Source organism: Pseudophryne corroboree, chromosome 2, assembly GCF_028390025.1.
Source record: "Pseudophryne corroboree isolate aPseCor3 chromosome 2, aPseCor3.hap2, whole genome shotgun sequence".
NCBI lineage: Eukaryota > Metazoa > Chordata > Amphibia > Anura > Myobatrachidae > Pseudophryne > Pseudophryne corroboree.
In genome coordinates, this window is record NC_086445.1 from 964,890,686 (window position 1) to 964,911,614 (window position 20,929).

A 20,929-nucleotide genomic window follows, 5' to 3' on the forward strand; every position below is an offset into this window, starting at 1 on the left:
GGATATTTATCCCCCAATAGATATTACAAATATGGGGAGCAGGGCCGGCGCTACCCGCTCAGCAAAGGGATGCAGTGCAGGTAGGCGCCAGGCTGGGAGAGGCGCTGTCCCTGCACTGCATCCCTGTGCAGCGCCTGGGCCCCCTGCTGCTACTGCTGGCTGCTGTGCCTGTTACACCATTTGACAGGCATCGGCGCCGGCAGCTTGAAGCCTCCCCTTACCTTCCTGCAGTGTCCTCCGTATCCTGGCCGAAAAGGGGGCGGGGCTACACGGCGCCGAGGGGCGGGGCTACACGGGGCCAGGCTGCAGAGCCTGAGGAGGACAGAAACTGTGGCCAGCCATATGGTATGTGGAGGGAAAGTGTTTGTGTGTGTGTGTGTGTGTCTGTGTGTATGTATGTATGTGTGTGTATCTGTCTATGTGTATGTGGGTGGGGGGCATAATTTATATAAATGGCACTTCTGAGGGCATTACAGTGGTTGAAGTGGGCCTGAGCCAGTATGCAACGGTATGGCATACCGGCACTTCGCCACTGACCCGGAAGGTTTGTTTTTTTTTAACTAATAGCAGTATGCAGTGCAGACCATAAGTGTGTGCACCCCTCACTCACACGCTTGCCACCGATTAATGTGCCCCCCTGCTGCCGATTAATGTGCCCCCCCTTTGAGGCGCCAGGTCAGGTCTCGTTCGTGTGCCGTGCAGTGTGGAGATGGAGGAGCGGGACACGGTGCCGCGGTTCCTGTGTGAGGCTGCTGCCACCGTCCACGGAGGGAGCGACGGCGGATGGGAACTATGGAGAGCAGTGACCACGGAGGGAATGACGGCTGCCGGGACCCTGGATCTACGGGGAGCAGGTGACATTCTTGTTTAACTTAGCGAGCACCTTTCACTACCATACTGCCCCCCCCTCCTCAGCACCACTGCTGCCATACTGTTCCCCCCCTGCTCCGCACCACTGCTACCATACTGCCCCCCCTGCTCCGCACCACTGCTCCCATACTGCCCCCCCTGCTCCGCACCACTGCTCCCATACTGCCCCCCCTGCTCCGCACCACTGCTGCCATACTACCCCCGGCCTGCTCCGCACCACTGCTCCCATACTGCCCCCCTGCTCTGCACCACTGCTCCCATACGGCCCCCCCCCTGCTCCGCACCACTGCTCCCATACTGCCCCCCCTGCTCCGCACCACTGCTCCCATACTGCCCCCCTGCTCTGCACCACTGCTCCCATGCTGCCCCCCTGCTCCACACCGCTGTTCCCATACTGCCCCCCCTGCTCCGCACCACTGCTCCCATACTGCCCCCCCTGCTCCGCACCACTGCTCCCATACTGCCCCCCCTGCTCTGCACCACTGCTCCCATACTGCCCCGAACTACTGCTCCCATCCTGTGCTATAATGCTATACCTATACCGTGTGCTATAATGTGAATTTCGGCTCATTCCATGTGCTATAATGTGAATTTCGGCTCATTCTGTGTGCTATAATGTGAATTTCAGCTCATTCTGTGTGCTATAATGTGTGCTATAATGTGAATTTTGGCTCATTCTGGGTGCTATAATGTGAATTTCGACTCATATCGTGTGGTATAATGTGAGCTTCGGCTCATTCAGTGTGCTGTAATGTGAATTTTGGCTCATTCTGTGTGCTATTATGTGAATTTCGGCTCATTCTGTGTGCTATAATGTGAAAGGGGCACGAGTACTAGATAGTATAAGGGGTCCTACTATTGTGGTACATAATGTGTATAAGGGGTATATGGAGTGGTACATTACACTTATGGACACAACCCCTTTTGAGTGACGATGCCCCCTTTTCCGGAGCACGCAGAATTGCAACCTTGTGATTCTCTGACGTCCTAAGTGGATGCTGGGACTCCGTAAGGACCATGGGGATTAGCGTCTCCGCAGGAGACTGGGCACAACTAAAGAAAGCTTTAGGACTACCTGGTGTGCACTCGCTCCTCCCACCAAGACCCTCCTCCAGACCTCAGTTAGATTCTTGTGCCCGGCTGAGCTGGATGCACACTAGGGGCTCTCCTGAGCTCCTAGAAAGAAAGTATATTTTAGGTTTTTTATTTTACAGTGAGATCTGCTGGCAACAGACTCACTGCAGCGAGGGACTAAGGGGAGAAGAAGCGAACCTACCTAACTGGTGGTAGCTTGGGCTTCTTAGGCTACTGGACACCATTAGCTCCAGAGGGATCGACCGTATGGAACCGGCCATTGATGTTCGGTCCCGGAGCCGCGCCGCCGCCCCCCTTACAGAGCCAGAAGCAAGAAGTGTTCCGGAAAATTGGCGGCAGAAGACTTCAGTCTTCACCAAGGTAGCGCACAGCACTGCAGCTGTGCGCCATTGCTCCTCATGCACACCTCACACTCCGGTCACTGATGGGTGCAGGGCGCTGGGGGGGGGGGGGGGGGCGCCCTGAGCAGCAATATAAACACCTTGCCTGGCAAAATCATCACAATATATAACCCCAGAGGCTATATATGTGATAAATACCCCTGCCAGAATCCATAGAAAAAGCGGGAGAAAAGTCCGCGAAAAAGGGGCGGAGCTATCTCCCTCAGCACACTGGCGCCATTTTCTCTTCACAGTGCAGCTGGAAGACAGCTCCCCAGGCTCTCCCCTGTAGTTTTCAGGCTCAAAGGGTTAAAAAGAGAGGGGGGGGCACTAAATTTAGGTGCAATATTGTTTATACAAGCAGCTATTGGGGGGAAAATCACTCAGTTATAGTGTTAATCCCTGCATTATATGGCGCTCTGGTGTGTGCTGGCATACTCTCTCTCTGTCTCCCCAAAGGACTTTGTGGGGTCCTGTCCTCAGTCAGAGCATTCCCTGTGTGTGTGCTGTGTGTCGGTACGGCTGTGTCGACATGTGGGATGAGGAAGGTTACGTGGAGGTGGAGCAGAGGCCGATAAATGGGATGTCGCCCCCTGTGGGGCCGACACCAGAGTGGATGGATAGGTGGAAGGTATTAACCGACAATGTCAACTTCTTACATAGAAGGCTGGATGACGTAAAACAGCTGTGGAACAGCCGGCTTCTCAGCCCGCGCCTGCCCAGGCGTCTCAAAGGCCATCAGGGGCTCAAAAAAGCGCCCGTTACCTCAGATGGCAGACACAGATGTGGACACGGAGTCTGACTCCAGTGTCGACAAGGTTGAGACATATACACAATCCACTAGGAACATCCGTTACATGATCTCGGCAATGAAAAATGTGTTACGCATTTCTGACATGAACCCAAGTACCACATAAAAGGGGTTTTATTTTTGGGGAGAAAAAGCAGCCAGTGTTTTGTTCCCCCATCAGATGAATGAATGAAGTGTGTAAAGTAGCGTGGGTTCCCCCGATAAGAAACTGGCAATTTCTAAAAAGTTACTGATGGCGTACCCTTTCCCGCCAGAGGATAGGTCACGTTGGGAGATATCCCTTAGGGTGGATAAGGCGCTCACACGTTTGTCAAAAAAGGTGGCACTGCCGTCTTAGGATACGGCCACCTTGAAGGAGCCTGCTGATAAAAAGCAGGAGGCTATCCTGAAGTCTGTATATACACACTCAGGTTATATACTGAGACCTGCAATTGCCTCAGCATAAATAGTGCTGCTGCAGCGTGGTCTGATACCCAGTCAGATAATATTAATACTCTAAGACAGGGATAATAGTTTGCTAACATAGAGCATATTAAAGACGTCGTCTTAGATATAAAGGATGCACAGAGGGATATTTGCCGGCTGGCATCCAGAATTAATGCAATGTCCATTCTGCCAGGAGGGTATTAGAAACCCGGCAGTGGACAGGTGATGCTGCCTATAAAAGGCACATGGAGATTCTGCCTTATAAGGGTGAGGAATTGTTTGGGGATGGTCTCTGGGACCTCGTATCCACAGCAACAGCTGGGAAGAAAATTTTTTACCTCAGGTTTCCTCACAGCCTAAGAAAGCACTGTATTTTCAGGTACAGTCCTTTCGGCTTCAGAAATGCAAGCGGGTCAAAGGCGCTTCCTTTCTGCACAGAGACAAGGGAAGAAGGAAAAAGCTGCACCAGCGGCCAGTTCCCAGGATCAAAAATCTTCCCCCGCTTCCTCTGAGTCCACCGCATGACGTTGGGGCTCCACAGGTGGAGACAGGTGCGGTAGGGGTGTGTCTCGGGAACTTCAGGGACCAGTGGGCTTGCCCACAGGTGGATCCCTAGGTTCTGCAAATAGTATCACAGGGATACAGGCTGGGGTTCGAGGCGACTCCCCCTCGCCGTTACCTCACATCAGCCTTGCCTGCTGCCCTCGGAGAAAGGTAGTACTGGCGGCAATTCACTAGCTGTACTTCCAGCAGGTGAAATCAAGGTACCCCTCCTTCAACAAGGCCGGGGTTACTATTCCAAAATGTTGTGGTACCGAAACCAGACGGTTCGGTGAGACCCATTCTAAAATTGAAAGCCTTGAACACTTATATACGAAGGTTCAAGTTCAAAATGGAATCGCTCAGGGCGATTATTGCAAGCCTGGAGAATTTCATGGTATCACTGGACATCAAGGATGCTTACCTGCATGTCCCTATTTACCCTCTTCACCAGGAGTACCTCAAAATTGTGGTACAGGATTGTCATTACCAATTCCAGACGTTGCCGTTGGTCTGTCCCCGGCACCGAGGTATTTACCAAGGTAATGGCCAAAATAATTATCCCGTACTTGGACGATCTCCTTATAAAGGCGAGGTCCAGGGAGCAGTTGTTCGGCGGAGTAGCACTATCTCGGGAAGTGCTACAACAGCACGGCTGGATTCTGAATATTCCAAAGTCGCAGCTGGTTCCTACGACGCGTCTACTGTTCCTGGGTATGGTTCTGGACACAGAACAGGATAAAAAGGGTTTCTCCCGGAGGAGAAGTCCAAGGAGTTGTCATCTCTAGACAGAGACCTCCTAATACGCATACAGGTGTCGGTGCATCAATGCACGCGAGCCCTGGGAAGGATGGTAGCTTCTTACGAAGAAATTCCATTCGCCAGGTCCCATGCAAGGATTTTCCAGTGGGATCTGTTGGACAAGTGGTCCGGGTCGCATCTTCAGATGCATCGGCGGATAACCCTGTCTCCAAGGGCCAGGGTGTCGCTGTTGTGGTGGCTGCAGAGTGCTCATCTTCTAGGGGGCCGCAGATTCGGCATACAGGACTGGGTCCTGGTGACCACGGATGCCAGCCTTCGAGGCTGGGGGGCAGTCACACAGGGAAGAAACTTCCAAGGCTATGGAAAAGTCAGTAGACTTCCCTACACATAAATATTCTGGAACTAAGGGCCATTTACAATGCCCTAAGTCAGGCTAGACCCCTGCTTCAACACCGGCCGGTGCTGATCCAGTCAGACAACATCACGGCGGTCGCTCATGTAAACCGACAGGGCGGCACAAGAAGCAGGATGGCGATGGCAGAAGCCACAAGGATTCTCCGATGGGCGGAAAATCATGTGTTAGCACTGTCAGCAGTGTTCATTCCCGGAGTGGACAACTGAGAAGCAGACTTTCTCAGAAGACACGACCTCCACCCGGGAGTGTGGGGACTTCATCCAGAAGTTTTCCAAATGATTGTACACTGTTGGGAAAGGCCACAGGTGGACATGATGGCGTCCCGCCTCAACAAAAAGCTACAAAGATATTGCGCCAGGTCAACGGACCCTCAGGCGATAGCTGTGGACGCTCTGGTAACACCGTGGGTGTACCAGTCGGTGTATGTGTTCCCTTCTCTGCCTCTCTTACCCAGGGTAATGAGAATAATAAGAAGGAGAGGAGTAAGAACTATACTCATTGTTCCGGGTTGGCCAAGAAGAGCTTGGTAACCAGAACTCCAAGAAATGATCTCAGAGGACCCATGGCCTCTGCCGCTCAGACAGGACCTGCTGCAGCAGGGGGCCTGTCTGTTCCAAGATGTACCGCGGCTGCGTTTGACGGCATGGCGGTTGAACGCCGGATCCTGAAGGAAAAGGTCATTCCAGAGGAAGTTATCCCTACGCTATTTAAAGCTAGGAAAGAAGTGAACGCAAACCATTATCACCGCATATGGTGGAAATATGTTGCGTGCTGTGAGGCCAGGAAGGCCCCAAAGGAGAAATTTCAGCTAGGTCGATTTCTGCACTTCCTACAGTCAGAGGTGACTATGGGCCTAAAATTGGGTTCCATGAAGGTCCAGATTTCGGCTCTATCGATTTTCTTCCAAAATAGAACTGGCTTCACTGCCTGAAGTTCGGACTTTTGTTAAGGGAGTGCTGCATAGTCAGCCCCCGTTTGTGCCTCAAGTGGCACCGTGGGATCTCAACGTGGTGTTGGATTTCCTGAAGTCGCATTGGGTTGAGCCACTTAAATCCGTGGAGCTACAATACCTCACGTGGAAAGTGGTCATGCTGTGGGCCGTGGCGTCGGCCAGGCGTGTATCAGAATTGGCGGCTTTGTCATACAAAAGCCCTTATCTGTATTTTATATGGATAAGGCGGAATTGAGGACTCGTTCCCAATTCCTTCCTAAGGTGGTATCAGTTTTTCATGTGAACCAACCTATTGTGGTGCCTGCGGCTACTTGGGACTTGGAGGATTCCAAGTTACTGGACGTAGTCAGGGCCCTGAAAAGTATATGTTTCCAGGACGGCTGGAGTCAGGAAAACTGACTCGCTATTTATCCTGTATGCACCCAACAAGCTGGGTGCTCCTGCTTCTAAGCAGACTATTGCTCGCTGGATCTGAAGCACGATTCAACTTGCACATGCTGCGGCTGGACTGCCGCACCCTAAATCTGTAAAAGCCCATTCCACGAGGAAAGTGGGCTCTTCTTGGGCGGCTGCCCGAGGGGTCTCGGCTTTACAACTTTGCCGAGCTGTTACTTGGTCGGGTTCAAACATTTTTGCAACAGTCTACAAGTTTGATACCCTGGCTGAGGAGGACCTAGAGTTTGCTCATTCGGTGCTGCAGAGTCATCCGCACTCTCCCGCCCGTTTGGGAGCTTTGGTATAATCCCCATGGTCCTTACGGAGTCCCAGCATCCACTTAGGACGTCAGAGAAAATAAGATTTTACTCACCGGTAAATCTATTTCTCGTAGTCCGTAGTGGATGCTGGGCGCCCATCCCAAGTGCGGATTGTCTGCAATACTTGTTTATAGTTATTGCCTAACTAAAGGGTTATTGTTGAGCCATCTGTTGAGAGGCTCAGTTATATTTCATACTGTTAACTGGGTATAGTATCACGAGTTATACGGTGTGATTGGTGAGGCTGGTATGAGTCTTACCCGGGATTCAAAATCCTTCCTATTTGTGTCAGCTCTTCCGGGCACAGTATCCTAACTGAGGTCTGGAGGAGGGTCTTGGTGGGAGGAGCCAGTGCACACCTGGTAGTCCTAAAGCTTTCTTTAGTTGTGCCCAGTCTCCTGCGGAGCCGCTAATCCCCATGGTCCTTACGGAGTCCCAGCATCCACTACGGACTACGAGAAATAGATTTACCGGTGAGTAAAATCTTATTTTTTCCATACTCCCACTTAAAAATTTCCACTTCGACCACTGGGGCATTATATGTAACCGGCGCTACTACAGGGGCTATTATGTATATAACCAGCGCTACTACAGGGGCTATTATGTGTATAAGCAGTACAGCTACAGGGGCTATTATGTGTATACAGTACGGATGGTATAATGATTAGCATTACTGTCACAGCACTGAGGTAGTGGGTTCGATTCCCACCATGGTCCTAACTGTGTGGAGTTTGTATATTCTCCCCGTACTTGCGTGGGTTTCCTCCGGGTACTCCGGTTTCATCCCACAATCCAAAAATATACTGGTAGGTTAATTAGCTCCCAACAAAATGAACCCTAGCGTGAATGTGTGTGCGTGTACATGTGATAGGGAATATAGAGTGTAAGCTCCACTGGGGCAGGGACTGATGTGAATGAGCAAATATTCTCTGTAAAGCGCAGCGGAATATGTGTGCGCTATATAAATAATTGGTAATAATAATAATAATAATAATATAAGCAGTGCTACTACAGGGGCTATTATGTATATAACCGGCGCCGCTACTGCGGACATTGGGGGTCATTCTGACTCGATCGCAGCGTGCTTTCGTTCGCACAGCTGTGGCCGGGTCACTACTGCGCACACACGGGAACCGTAATGCGCACGTGCGTTGTTGTCCGTCGCCAGGTAACGACGAAGGGAAAGAAGAAAGTGATCGAAGCGGCGATCGCTTGAAGATTGACTGGCGGTGGGCGTTCCTGGTCGGCAACACAGCGTCCGGAGCCGTTTTCAGGGAGTGGTAAGAAAATCGCAGGCGTGTTTGAAGAAACGCAGGCGTGTCCAGGGCGGGTGTTTGACGTCAGAGCCAGGACCGAACAGGCTGAAAACGTCGCAACTGGTAAGTAAGTCTAGCCTTACTTACAAACTGCACAAATTTATTCCCCATAGCAGGGCCGCACAAGCGAACGCAGCCTTGCTATGGGAAACTCCACCCCCCAATAGGCGAAGTATAGTTGATCGCACGGGCTGCAAAAAGCAGCTTCGTGCGATCAACTCGGGATGAGGGCCTTTATGTGTATAAACAGCACTACTATGCCCGGAGTAATGTGAATAACATTGTGCTTCTATGTGGTGTAATTTGAAATGGGGGTACTATTGTGTGGCCATGCTCCTTCCTTGTGAAACCACATCCCTTTTTGCCGCACACTGTCCCTTTGTAAAATATGGGAGGGCGCAAATTTATAGTTTGCAGGGGGGCGCCGAACACCCTAGCACCGGCCGTGATGGGGAGATTTATCAAAGCTTGGAGAGAGATAATATGGAGACAGATAAAGACGAAACAATCAGCTCCTAACTGCTATGTTATAGGCTGTGTTTACAGTTAGGAGATGATTGGTTGGTACTGTTACATTTACTAAAAAGTTGATTTTAGATCAATTTAACATTGATCAAAAATAGTCCAACATCGACAGGGTGTTCCAGGGACAAAATTCCATACTTACTAAAAAGTTGATATTTTAGAACGATTTAAAAACCCGGTGTCAAAGTTGGACGATTTTTAAAGTCTAAAGTCAGTCAGTTTTTTGTCAGTTCCATTCAAAATCAGCTGCAAATGGTGGGATGTCTGTGATGCTTTGTGTACATCTCCGATGATGGGGTGCCTGCGCAGTGCTCCCTGAGCGCTTTGATTCATTGACATATGCTATGGTGATCGCAGCTGCCTTTGTGCAGGTTGAGGATGTGTAAAATTATGCAAAAATCTCAGCAGTCCTGAAAAGTACAGAGAGACTATTAGACTTTGGCGTATGTGCAGTGCAAAACATATGCACACGCAATTTACCGATATTCGCTCATTTGCAAAAACATTATCATATTGTCATCCCTACTTTTATAAGCATCCTAAAGAATGTTAAGGCTATAGAATTTGTTTTAGAACTGGAAAAAGCCCATCATTTATAGAAATTAGTGATCTGGTTCTCTGAGAACCGGACCCACCTGAACTTCTTTGATCCGGGGCGATCCGAGCCATAGCTCAGATCTCCATACCTGCCCCAGATCTTAAAATCTACATCCCGTTGGCCTTTGGCCAGCAAATCGGCCGGGAACACATCATTCTGATGTGTACCTACCTGTCCTTAGGAGCTGATTGGTTGGTAGTTTATCTCGCTCTACTAGATCACTCTCCATAGCTTAGTACATATGCCCCATAGTGATATACAAATTGGGAACAGTTCCAAAATTCGGAAGGTGGTGGACATCAGTTTCAAGTAAGGTGAGGTACAGTAGAACTTAAATACAAATGTGCAGATCTCCTAAATATACATGGGTCTCATACCAGAAGGTGAGCAAACACATTTGGATTTATCACAATCTGCATCTCAGATGCGGATGGGATGTGATAAATTTGCCCCAATCTGAAGTGATAACTGAATACATTGCAGGGATGTATCAGTTATAGCATGCAAAAAATACCCTGAGAATCTTACCATGCATGCGCCGCCTCCGGCTACCACATTCCTCCCTCCCCTCCGCGACCACCCACTTCTATGCTGCACAATGAGGACAATTACCTGCACCCAGAAATAGTGATCGATGAGCTCTGGTCATCTGTTCTCCTGTGCTACCCCTGTGATAAGTAAAGTACTTTGCAGTATCTCAGCTCACTTTACTGATCAGATGACCGGGTCACAGTAGGAGCACAGGAACAGATGGCCGGAGCTCACCGATCACTGGTCCCTGGATGCAGGTAAGTGGGGTTTTGTTTTAAAATTTTATTTTTTATTTTATTTTTATTTTTTTTACACAGTAATCAGTCTGTGGTTCATCAAACACACATGGATGATCACAGAAGCAGGCTCCGTGCTCAGTATTCACTGCTTGCATGCAAGGAAGGCTGAGCTAGAGTACGAGAACCGGAGGGAAGCCCTAATAACACCACTTGAAGATAGCATTCTTGTCACAAGGCTCCCTCCTGTATTTTTTCACAATGGGATTTTAGTAAATCTGAAGCAGATGGCATTTCCCATTACAAGTATAGGAAATGCGACTTGCTAACTTAAAAAAAATGTCATATTAAGGGCTTGGAGAATTTTGCGAATTGCCCTTTAATACATTTAGGGGATACTAAAATAAACTGAAAAGGGTGTGAAATTTCACATTATTTTAGTAAAAATAATATTGATAAATATGCCCATTGGTAACTCCTCAACCTATCGAGGACATGGAGATCCCACCATGTAGCACAGTTTGATGGCGGTGAGGTACGAGCAGAAGATGGGATTAATTCCAAATTTTCTTGATCATAAAGGCCTGGTGAGAAGGGCTACTTTAGTGGAATTCTGTTCCTCAATGATTTCCTTTATGAACCCCATTTGTTTTCGTTCCTCACGTGCTTCAGTACTTTTTGCATGGCTTTTATTGTTTGCCTACAGTGTTAGCAAATAAAGTTGCCGACATTATATTGTGTTGTGTAACTGAACTGTGCACATGTATTATACGTGTGTCTTTCAAAACACCCATAAACCTCCCCACCTAACACTTCAAGAGTCCTTGCTGGGGGCATTAATCAGTCGCTCCAGCTTCCTGCATTGATCAGCGGCCCTTTAATATTGTAAAAAAAAGAACAAACAGCGCTGACCTTTCCTCCCAGTGATCAGCACTTCTGCCTGGAGCACTGAGAAACTGCAAGAGAGTAGACAAGTAGATGACAAGTCCAGACCAGCTTCTTTCAAATACCCTGACACCGTGCCATTAATCTGCTTGTCAACTCCATTCACCTTAATAATACAGGCAGCAGGAAGGGGGATTCCATTATGTTCCGGATTCATTTCTGCCAGTGTCAGGCAATTATGTGCATTTCTGTTCCCAACATGATTGATTTCACCACTATTCACAACTTACTGTATAGTGAACATGGAGGTGAACAGAATATGTGAGAACGTAGCTGAGCTGGTTCCGCTTATGGTCAGATTTACATAAAACTCCGACATATTTGCAGTTTCATATGTAAGATTGATGCAGCTAAATTGTATGTAGGCAGTGATGATGATGATGATGATGATAATGATGAAGATGATTTTAACTTTCACAATTTTCTTTATTTTTCATGGTTCACTTACTCTGATAGGGTGGTATTCATGTGACCGGCGGTCTGCTGACCGACAGTCACATGACCTCCTCCACCATCCCGCCGGGCCAGGAACCCGATGGTCGGCATGCCGACCAACAGGGACTATTTCCACTCGTGGGTGTCCACGACACCCATAGAGTGGGAATAGAACCCGTGGCGACCGCAGGTCGCCACCGAGCCCGCAGCATGGCGAGCGCAGCGAGCCCGCAAGGGGCTTGCTGCACTCGCGCCTCCCCGACGGGATCCCGGCGTCGGTATGCTGCCGGGATCCCGGCGTCGGTAAGCTGACCGGCGGTCAGGAGACCGCCGGTCAGCCATACTACACCCCTCTGATACACCTTGGTGCACTCATTCCCCCACTGATACTCACTCAGACTCTGATACCCTCACCCACTGATACACTCACTCACACTCTGATACCCTCACCCACTGATACACTCATTGATACCCCTTTTCACACCGCACAAATAACCTGGTATCGACCCGGTATATTGCCGGTTCGACACGGGTCGCTGTGCGGTGTGAAAGGGGTCGCTTAGGAATTCCTGGGTTGAATGACCGGTAATTCAACCTGGGAATAAATAAGGGTCAGGTGTAGTGTGAATGGGCTGCCATGTCGGGACCCTTTCACAGCATGGGTTGGGTTCGTGTGACCGGCAGTTGGGAGACCGATGGTCACCATACCGACGGTGGTAACCCGGATTTTAGATGGCCGGCGAGGGATGGAAGGGAGGGGGAGTGCAACAAAGTTCTATTCCCACTCTATTGGTGACGTGGAACCCAGGAGTGGGAATAGTCCCTTTTGGTTGGCATGCCGACCGTCAGGCTCTTCACCGTTCAGGATCCCGGCATCAGTATAGTGACCAACGGCCACATAGCATAGGCGGCGTGGAAATGATCACATCTCCCGGTGCTGCCTCCGCACGCGCCCCCGATGCCGGCTCCGCCCACGCCCACAATGGCAACCCGCCCCGGTATATTGCTGGGTCAGGAAGCCAATGTGAAAGGGTCGCACCCAAGAAGGACCCGTTTCCAATTCCTGGGTGCGACCCAGCATTGCGATGTGAAAGCGACGATACACTCTGATACTCTCACACACTAATACACTCACTTGCACTCTCACATACTGCCCGAGATTAAACACGGATGAGATCAAACAAGACACCAGTGTTTTTTTAATAACCAAAACATGGGAATTATTTAGTAGTGTATGTTCTTGTGTTTGGCTGCCATGTTTGCCAGCAGCCAAACACTCCTGAACATGAAGCTTGCACAGATCAGTGAGATGTGTACAGGCTTCTCTGCTAAAATGTGTTAAAAAATAGGGAAGAAATTGGTGTTGGGTTTCACCTCCCTGTGATGTTAGTGTTTTAGAATGCTTAATATTTGTAGATACTCCCTTACTAATCTGTGTAAGCCTGAATCTTCAGTGATGGTCCCTGGGACCAGGGGGATGCTGGGAAGTGGGTGGTGCCTGGAGTTGGTGATGGAATAAACAGCACAGCAGTGAACTCACATGTCTCTGTGTCCTAATGACTGGATTTACAAACATATGAGCAAAACATGGTGTCAGAAGAAGTTTAACTTGGACTGCTAGAGCTCTCAGAGTGTGAAAGAATCCTGCAGCAGTCTGTGACTGTGATACTCTGTGTCTGCAAAGCCTGCCGTGTGCTCCTCTCTTCAAACAGTGAGTAACCATGGATAAACTGGCTCCTCCAACCGGCATGCTGATGTCTGGTAACTTGTCTGAAAACTGGAAAAGATTTAAGCAAAGGTTTAATATATATCTTGCTGCATGTGGAGCTGATACAGAGGCTGACAAAACGAAGGCATCCATTTTCCTCCATGTGATAGGAGAGGATGTGCTGGACATTTATAATAGTTTTCAGTTTGATGAGGGGCAGAATATGGTGCTATCTTCTATAATGCAAAAGTTTGAAGATTACTTTGTGCCAAGGAAAAATGTGACATATGAAAGATATAAGTTTTTCACATGTGATCAGAAGTCTGCAGATGGATTTGATCAGTATGTTACAGAGCTGCAATCACTCAGTAAAACCTGTGAGTTTTGTTGATTTAAAGGATTCACTGATTAGAGATTGTATTGTCTGTGGAATACCTGATAATGGACTCAGAGAGAGAGACTGCTGAGAGAGCAAGACCTAACACTAGACAAGGCAGTGACTATGTGTAGATCTGTAGAAATAACTAGATTTCAAGCCAAAACGTTACACAAGGAAGTTGATGCTGATGCACATGTAGTGCAGAACACAGAGCCAAGCAAACCTCCATTCTCAAGAATGAAGCAGTCTAAGCCACAGTCTAATAAGGAAATGTGTAGTAGATGTGGAAATGCTCACAATCCTAAAATGTGCCCGGCTTATGGTAAAACCTGCATGAAATGTGGTAGACTTAATCACTTTGCCAATGCTGTAAAATGAAAAGTGAAACAACCAATGTGCATGCTGTTAAACAAACAGAGGAATTCTTTGTGGATTGCATTGAACTTTGCAGTGCAGATAAGAAAGAATGTGTTGTCCCTTTAACTGTGAACGAGATTGTCATTCCCTTAAAGCTTGATACTGGCGTGCAGGTGAATTTAATATCATTTCAAGACTATAAGACTTTTAGAGTAAAACCTAAAATTCATCCAGCCAAAGTGAAAGTTACAGGGTACACTGGGGAGGAAATTCCTGTGAAAGTTACATGCTTAGTGACACTGAAATATAAGGGACAACAGTTTAAAACATCTCTACTGATTGTGGATAAAAATGTGCAACCGATTCTAGGATTAAGTTCCTGTGAGAAACTAAGCTTGCTAAAGAAAGTTTTTATGGTGACATCACAAGTAGAAGATGACTGCAAATCGATGTTTACAGAATACAGAGACTTGTTCAAAGGTCTAGGTTGTTTACCTGGAGAGCATAAAATAAATATAGACACGCAAGTTTCTTCAGTGATACACCCCTGTAGAAAAGTGCCATTTGCGCTGAGAGAAAAACTGAAACAAGAGTTAAATCGCATGGAAGCCTTGGGTGTGATACAGAAAGTTGATGAGCCTACTGAATGGGTAAGCTCCTTAGTAATTGTTGAAAAGAAAAATGGACAACTCAGAATATGTCTAGACCCCAGAGATTTAAACAAAGCTATTAAACGAGAACATTTCAAACTACCAACCAGAGAGGAAATCATGTTGCAATTTGCGGGAGCAAAATGGTTCAGTAAATTGGACGCATCTTCAGGATTCTGGCAAATGAAGCTAGATGAGGCCAGCTCAAAGCTTTGTACATTTAATACACCAGAAGGTCGATACAGATTTCTTCGACTACCATATGGAATATTGTCTGTGTTATGAGCCACGGCTGTGGCTCATTCCTGTTTTGCATGTCGGTTAGGTATTTTATGTTATACTTCTGTTTATGTTCCCCGTGAGTGTCATGGGGTGCTTGGAGCTCTCCCTTAAGGAGAGGATACTGTTATGAACCACAGGTAGTGGTTCATTCCTATTTTATGTTTATAATTCTCTTGCAGGCCAGGATTTCCCTTTGCTCTGGTTTAGAGGATTATTGTTTGCTGTCAGTGGTCAGTCTGTGTAATTGCAGTCTGTTCCCATGTGTTCAGCCTCACCTGGCTGCTAATTGCATCTTGTCAGTTTGGAGTCATGCAACAGGGCAGCTGCATGACATTATTAATTAGGCCTCTCTGTTATATGCTGGCTGAGTGCAATTCACAGACGCTGGTGATATTTCTAGGTTTCCAGTCTGCTTGAGTTCTGAGCTTGTTCCTGCCAGTTCCTGAGCTCCTGTCTAGCAGTGTCTGTCTAGCTGCTCCCTGTGTCGATTCCTGTGTCTGATCCCGTGTCCTGCCGTGAAGCGTTCCTGTCCAGAAGTCCTGTGGCTTTGCCTATGCCTGGTCGAGTTTCTGGCTTCTTGGTGTCCACCGGTCTGTCGTTTGGGATTCTGCCTGTCCTCCAGTTCTGAGAGTCTGTGTCGGCAGCGTTGGGGGTTCCTGTCCGTTTGCCAGTATTTGTACCGGTTCCGTGAGTAGCGGCTCTGCCGCGTCCGTCGGCCTAGGCCGCTGTATTCCTTGGTTATATCTATCACTGGTGTTTTGCAGAGGGTTCTGCCTATGCTGTCACCGCCGATACACAAAAGTATTGTGTCGGCGTGTGGACAGCATTTCCTTTGTTGTTCTTTTCCCTGGCGGAAATCCACGCATACTTTAGTTTCAGCTTTGTTAGTAGCCCCTGGCTTTGTTGTTCAGTTAGAGGGCCCCTTGTTATCACCCTGTCTCGGTTCACTCTTTGTCTCTCATTAAGACCTGAGGGGGCATCGGAGTTGGTCAGACGTAATCCGCCCTTCAAACGCGGCTGCCATGGGCCCAAGCAACCATAGTCTCGCAAGAGTGTACTGACAGCACGGGCGAGACAACGGAGATAGGGTGCCAGGGGCTATTCCCTTTCCATTCCCCTTTCCCAGCATTACGTTCTGGTATTCAGGTCCTACCGTATAAGATCACCCCTGACCTGAGTATCAGAATCATAACATTATCACCAGCCATACCACAAAAAAGAAATAAAACTTTTTTCTTTTTTGGCCCAGTCCAGTGTCTAGTCTAGAATTCAGTGTGCAGAATCCAGTCCGGTGTTTAGAATCCAGTCCGGTGTTTAAAAATCCAGTCCGGTTTTTAAAATTTTTTTTTTTTTTAAATTCAGTCTTGCCTTGTCTAGTCTTGCCTTGTCTAATCTTGCCTTGTCTTGTCTTGTCTAGTTTTAAATCCTCCTATGTCTACTATGCAAGCCCTGCAGGCATCTCTCTCAGCCCTGAACTCTGCTTTCAGTGCTTTGAAACCTGAGCGACTAGAAGTTTTGCAGCAATCCTTAAAGCAACTGCAAAACCTTCTGACTAAAATCTTGCTCATCTTGCCAGAAGTCGTTGAGAGTACATCTATCTCTAAAGAGACTCTTGTTCACAGTATGGTGACAAGAGAATCCTCTGGTTTAATTGAAGAGAAAAGATTTAAAAGTTTTCTGCGGCCCAGGCTCTCAGAAGAGGAGCGTCTGCGCTGCAGAAACTTAAACTTATGCCTATATTGTGGGGGTTTAGGCCACTATCTGCAGGAGCTGCGCTGGCCGGGAGTTACTCCACAAGTACCGCTGTGCGATGCTTTTGTACTTGCGTGGGGAGGGGGGGGCGGACAGATATGTGGGGAAGACTAGCCATGTGCTGGGCGTCCCCCGCATGTCTGGGAACATGATCGTAGCTGTGTGAAATTTAGCACAGCTACAATCAACTCAGAATGACCCCCATATCGTTAGTGATGCGTGCTCCCGCGGGACGTTAACAAGGTGTTTTGTCATCTGTACATACAAGTCAGTTTTGGCTATATCGTCAAAAACTGCATGTTCGCAGTGATGGCCAGGTGATATCACTGAATGATATCTTTAGCGATATCGTTTGCCCAGGAGTTCAAGGGAAAACACTGGCGATATCGCTTATGGAGCATATCGCCTAGTGCGTGGGTCTTCAACTTGCGGCCCTCCAGCTGCTGTGGAACTGCAGGTCCCAGCATGCCCTGCCACAGTTTTGCTATTAAGGCATGCTAAAACTGAGCAGGGCATGCTGGCATGTGTAGTTCCACAACAGCTGGAGGTCCACAGGTGGAAGGCCCATGGTCTAGTGCAGGGCTGGCCAAACCAGTCCTCGAGATCTACCAACAGTTCACATTTTCCAGATCACCTAGCTTGTGCACAGGTGTATTCATTACTAATTAAGATGTGCTGCATTCATTCCTAACTGACAATTCTACAGATCCCCAGGAGGCCTGGAAAACATGAACTGTTGGTAGATCTCGAGGACCGGTTTGGCCAGCCCTGGTCTAGTGTGTACCTGGCTTTAGGACTGTGGAGGCTAATTCAGACCTGATCACTTGCAGGCGATTTTTGCACTGCTGCGAACAGGTAGTTGCTGCCTACAGGGGAGTGTATTTTAGCTGTGCAAGTGTGCGAACGCATGTGTAGCAGAGCTGTACACACAGATCTTGTGCAGTCTCTGAGTAGCCCAGGACTTACTCAGCCGCTGTGATCACTTCAGCCTGTCCGGGAACAGAACTGTTGTCAGGAACCCTCCCTGCAAACGCATACACACGCCTGCGTTTTTCCAACCACTCCCAGAAAACGGTCAGTTGACTCCCACAAACGCCTTCTCCCTGTCAATCTCCTTGCGAACGCCCGTGCAAATGGATCCTTGGCACAAACCCATCGTTGAGCGGTGATCCGCTTTGTACCCGTGCAACGCACCTGCGCATTTCGGTGCATACGCATGCGCAGTTTAGACCTGATCGCCTACTGTACGAAAACGCAGCCTAGCGATCAGGTCTGAATTACCCCCTGTGTTGAACTATAGAGGGAAAACTTTTAGGAATTATTTGTTTGTCTGTCAGTTTGTTGCTGCATCATGCAAATACTATGGGATGAATTTGGATGGCGTTTTCACTATTGTGTAGCTTAGTGACCTAGAAATAACCTGAGGTTGCATGACCTCAATGTGAGATCAAGAAGAGGAGCAGTTATGGAGAAAACAGACTTGACGCTTGCTGCGTGCTGTATGCAGACTCCTCAAGTCCATAATGACTATGGGGCCTATTTATTAACATTATTTCTATTTTATTTTTTAAATGTAAAAAAGGGTGTTTTCACCCCCTGTTCACATTATTTTAATATCACTTAAATGTATTAAAGGGCTTTTGGAGTAGTTTTTGTGAAAAAGTGCTCTTTAATTCCCTTTTTTTTGGCAATCAGATAGCATTCCCAATACTTATAATGGGAAATGCAATCAGGGCAAATTGACTAAAAAGAAATTGTTGAAAAAAATACTGCAATCAGCCTTGTGATAATTATGCCAGCTTCAGATCCCGATGATAGGTGCTCCGGTGCTCTCCTCCGGCTCCGGTCAACTGATCTCTGGCTCCTGCACTGTGACCCAGGTCATCTGATGCTGTAAACCAGCATTTGCAGCAATTTGAAGCGTCAGATGACTAGGTGTCAGTTAGGGATGAGCGTGTTCGGTTCTCAGAGAACCGAACCGTACCGAACTTCACCATTCGAGTCCGGAGCCGAGCCAGGCTCGGGTTTTCCCGCCTGAATCGGAAACCAGAACGAGGTAAAACGTCATCATCCCGCTGTCAGATTCTCACAGGGTTTGGATTCCATATAAGGAGCCGCGAGTCCCCGCCATTTTCACTCCGGCATTGGAGAGTGTAGAGAGAGGACGTGTCTCCATTCTCTCAGTGTCCGTGTCTTGTGCTGAATCTATCCAGTCACAGTGGTGGTGTCCTCTGCTGCCATGTCCAGTGCTGTCCAGTGGTGCTGTGTTGTGCTGCATCAGTTCAGTGGTGGCGTGTTGTGCTACATCAGTCACAGTGCTTGTGTCCTCTGCTGCCATATGTCCAGGGCTGTTCAGTGGTGCTGCGTTGTTCTGCATCAGTTCAGTGGTGGTGTGTTGTGCTGCATCAGTTCAGTGGTGGTGTGTTGTTCTGCATCAGTTCAGTGGTGGTGTGTTGTGCTACATCAGTCACAGTGCTTGTGTCCTCTGCTGCCATATGTCCAGTGCTATCCAGTGGTGCTGTGTTGTGCTGCATCAGTTCAGTGGTGGCGTGTTGTGCTGCATCAGTCACAGTGGTGGTGTCCTCTGCTGCCATATGTCCAGTGCGGGTTCAGTATGGTATGCCGGCGGTCGGGCTCCCGGCGACCAGCATACCGGCGCCGGGAGCCCGACCGCCGGCTTACCGACAATGTGGCGAGCGCAAATGAGCCCCTTGCGGGCTCGCTGCGCTCGCCACGCTACGGGCACAGTGGCGTGCTACGTGCGCCACGCTATTTTATTCTCCCTCCAGGGCGGTCATGGACCCCCACGAGGGAGAATAAGTGTCGGTATGCTGGCTGTCGGGATTCCGGCGCCGGTATACTGTGCGCCGGGATCCCGTCAGTCGGCATACTGAAGACCACCCGTCCAGTGCTGTCCAGTGGTGCTGTGTTGTGCTGCATCAGTTCAGTGGTGGTGTGTTGTGCTGCACCAGTCACAGTGGTGGTGTCCTCTGCTGCCATATGTCCAGTGCTGCTATATAATAAGTCCCTTACAGTGGTGCTGTGTTGTGCTGCATCAGACCAGTGGTAGTGTCCTGGCCATAAGTCATTCCAGTGACCAGGCAGTCACAGTGGTATATGCTGCTGCTTTATGTCCACTGCTACAGTATAATAATAATAATAATAATAATAATAATAACAACAAGTCCCTTACAGTGTTGCTGTGTTGTGCTGCATAAGACCAGTGGTAGTGACCAGGCCATCAGTCATTCCAGTGACCAGGCAGTCACAGTGGTATACGCTGCTGCTACATGTCCACTGCTGCTGTATTATAATAATAATAACAACAACAACAAGTCCCTCACAGTGCTGCTGTGTTGTGCTGCATCAGACCAGTGGTAGTGTCCTTCCTGTGCCGCATATTGGTGGTCATTCCGAGTTGTTCACTCGTTGCCATTTTTCGCAGTGCAGCGATTAGGTGGAAAATGCGCAAGCGCATGGTATGCAGTGAGCATGCGCTAAGTTATTTAACACAAAACTTAGTAGATTTGCTGGTGTTCGTGCGGCGCTTTTCAGTCGCACTGCTGATCGGTGAGTGATTGACAGGGAACGGGCGTTTCTGGGAGGTAACTGAGCGTTTTCCGGGAGTGTGCTAAAAAACGCAGGCATGCCAGAGAAAAACGCAGGAGTGGCTGACCGAACGCAGGGCGTTTGTGACGTCAAACCAGGAACTAAACGGACTGCGGTGATCACAATCTAGGAGTAGGTCTGGAGCTACTCAGAAACTGCATGAAATATTTTAGTAGCAATTCTGCTACTCTTTCGTTCGCAATTCTGCTAAGCTAAGATACACTCCCAGAGGGCGGTGGCCTAGCATGTGCAATGCTGCTAAAAGCAGCTAGCGAGCGAACAACTCGGAATGAGGGCCATGGTGTTATATAACTCCAAAAAAATTATGGAGAACAAAAATTTGGAGGATAAAATAGGGAAAGATCAAGAACCACTTCCTCCTAGTGCTGAAGCTGCTGCCACTAGTCATGACATAGACAATGAAATGCCATCAACATCGTCTGCCAAGGCCGATGCCCAATGTGATAGTTGAGGGCATGTAAAATCCAAAAAGCCAAGGTTCAGTAAAAAAGACCCAAAAAAAGAAATTTAAATGGTCTGAGGATAAACGTAAACCTGCCAATATGCCATTTACGACACGGAGTGGCAAGGAACGGCTGA

General features: G+C 48.4%; 1 long non-coding RNA gene across 1 annotated transcript in view; it reads left to right on the forward strand.

The window, feature by feature from the left end:
• Positions 1 to 262: 262 nt before the first annotated feature.
• The window catches only part of LOC135050156 (uncharacterized), an 876,439-nt gene continuing 855,772 nt past the window's right edge, over positions 263 to 20,929 (forward strand). The window contains exon 1 of the long non-coding RNA XR_010241558.1: positions 263 to 345. This is a non-coding gene — a long non-coding RNA (uncharacterized LOC135050156). The remainder of the gene's footprint in view (positions 346 to 20,929) is intronic.